Consider the following 2946-nt stretch of genomic DNA (forward strand, 5'->3'; position numbering starts at 1 on the left):
TCAACTTGAGGTATTGACCAGCTAGGGCCAGTAAGCTTGCCTAACTCAGCTGGCACGCCTCTTTAGCAGTTACTCCGGGCCCACGAGTTGTAATACAATCCTATCCAGAGGTCAGTATAGAAGTTGTATTTGTTCACGTTCAAGAGGAACAGGCATTAGGACCTGTTGCCTCATGCATTACTGTTTATCCTTGTGGTACTGCCAGGATTGTTCATCAACAAGGTTCCCATACTTGTTCTATAGTCACTACTATGGACTCAAACGCTTTGCTTATGGCAATCGCGTATTTCAGCAATATGCTAACGGATTGAAAACTCACTCCCTCGTAATGGAACAGTGGAACAGAAGACAAAATATTTGATCAAAAGTGGACTGGAGACGACACGGATTTCCGGATCCCGAAGCCCGAAGAAAGAGCACCATTCAGTACTTCGGAAGTACTACTTCCTGTCCACAACCATGGCATAGGGTGACTCGAAAGCTATTACTAGACCGTTCGTGTTGCTCCTACTTTTGAAAAGTCGCTTCAAGACGCGAAACGAAGAACTAGGCGTGAAAAAGATGACAATCTATATAATATGCGCCCCGGTCCTCAGTGGTCCGCATCGCTACGGTTGCTGTGAGCAAGCTGACTACTCAAACATTAATCAACCGGAGAGAGAGTGATCATTGAAAGTTGAATCGGTTCGGGAAGGAGTGGTAGAAAAATTACTGATATTTAGGATACCGGTGCGGGCGAGTTTGTTGTTCACTATTTTCAGGCTTTCACCCGCTTTAGTGGGAGAAAAAGTCCCTACAACGGATTCACTCGCCCTTCACCCTTTTCAGGATTCACTGTTTTCAGGAGGGACCGCCTGTTTCATAGGAGCAAATTGCGCCTTAAACTTAAGTAACGCCTTAAGTATACCTTAAGTAATTAGGACATCCTATTTCACTACTTAAGTAAGCACGTTAAGGCGCCTTAAGTTTAGGAATACTTAAGGCGCCTTAAGTTTCCGTGCATATACTTAAGTATTTACGAGAAGCATTTCACAACATGCGTACTTAAGGAGCAACTTGAGTATTCCTTAAATTTTATTAAGGTAGAGCCGACCCTACCTAAACAGATACTTAAGTACCGTGTTTGAATATTGCAGCCCCCAGGAGTTGAACCCGGGACTCTTCGAAGGACGATCCTTAGATATTGCATCGCGCAGGGGTCGTACCGGAGACCTTACGAATGGCAGCACGGTGCTCTCCCACTTGTCCAGAAAGGCAAAGAAATCGAGGCAAGAGTTCATTTCCTTCACGCAGCAAAAACCGAACCGAACTTCACAATATGGTCACCTTTAAGGATCAGCCACTGCAAAACGTCGAGGAGGCAATGTTTGCTGCTTGTGAACAGGAAATGAGGATCTGGGTCAATCACAGTCATCCCGAATAACTCTGATTGACCCAGATGCTCCAGTGGATGGTGTCGGGAACGCTCTTCGCAAGAGCTACGTTCGCCGATAGTTGCAGCGACTTAGTGATATTCCAGTGATTTGCGTCACCGTTGAGTTCACATGAGTATATTTTCTACTTAGCGGACCGTTGACTGACTTATTCTAGCTAACATTGTAATTCGTGGGAAATCCCCTTGCAGCTCGTTACCAATGGTAACTTACCATTGATACTTTACCCATGATCGAGGAAAGTAGTTGCGAAACAGTAAACGACCATAGAAACAGCATACCTCAGATCTGTACCTGCGCCGCTCGTGTGGTAAACGAACAACCTAACCGCTGAAGCATTTACACCACAAAACTAAATATGTAACTCTATTCTATACCTGTAACCATGGTTAAGTAGATACTTAAGTACGCCTTGAGTTAAGGAGCTCCTTAAGTTGCTCCTAAACGTTGTGAAATGAGTTGAGTACTTCTTAAGTATACCTTAAGTAACTCCTTAAGTTGCTCCTATATTTAAGGCGCCTTAAATTAAGTATCCTTGTGAAACAGGCCCAGTGTCCCAAATAGTGAGTGCATCTCCTCGACGCTCGCAGAGTCGCCTTGTAGTGTTCTTCCTATTGCCGACGTTTATCTCGGATGTAGCATCTTTCGATTCCATTGCTAATGCGTGGACTTCATTCATGTCGGGGGAGCGGAGCACGCTCGCCGATCATTCCGAGTACTTAGTGTACTTCCATCCTGAGGATTCGCGCGCTACTAGCGCGCCACCACCATTGCTCAGAATTCGATCCTCCCGACAACTCTTCCCGTCTTTCCTCGTCTTTAAATGCATAATATGTCTGAGTGCGAAGGAATCTATTGATAGTTCGCTCGCCTTCCTACTATGAAATTGTTGTAGTTGTTGCCCAATAATCATCAATCATGCACGCCCAACGCGAAGTAACATTTGTTGTGGTGCTTCACACTCCGTGCACTGCAAACAACAACGGGTCCATGCACTAAAAGGCCCACTGCTTGTTCTCATACGCTGTCATCACGGTGTAAGCTTATCAGGAGGTGGCCAGGACCGACCCCGGCTGCCGTAGCGTCTGAGTTAGTTCACCGCACACTCCGGCAATGCTAACAGCGTCAACCGCTAAAGATCTCAGTCTGATGTTCTTTGTACTCCGCTAAACGAATTTCACTGGAGGTCCCAAGTTCGATTCCCAGCACAGGCTCATTATACGGTAATTTGTAGGAGGTTTGTAACCCCCAAGTATTACACCAGGGAAAGGTTTCCTGGGCTGTGAAGAGGCCACGGGCTTGTTGAGTTACGCCCAAAAGTGTTGTTTACAGCGTTTGGCATTCTTCCTCAATGGTATGGGCAGATCCGAACGTTGGCCTTGCAATTGGACTGACCACTGTAGCAGGTATTGATCCTTGGGAAACTTGGTGGTTTGCTATGTTCTGTCCTCCACCCTAAGTGACGGTGGTATGGTATGGCTTCAGGATTCGCCTCCGTCATCGGTGGTGGATT

Source organism: Perkinsus marinus (genome assembly GCF_000006405.1).
Source record: "Perkinsus marinus ATCC 50983 genomic scaffold scf_1104296971434, whole genome shotgun sequence".
Lineage (NCBI taxonomy): Eukaryota > Perkinsozoa > Perkinsida > Perkinsidae > Perkinsus > Perkinsus marinus.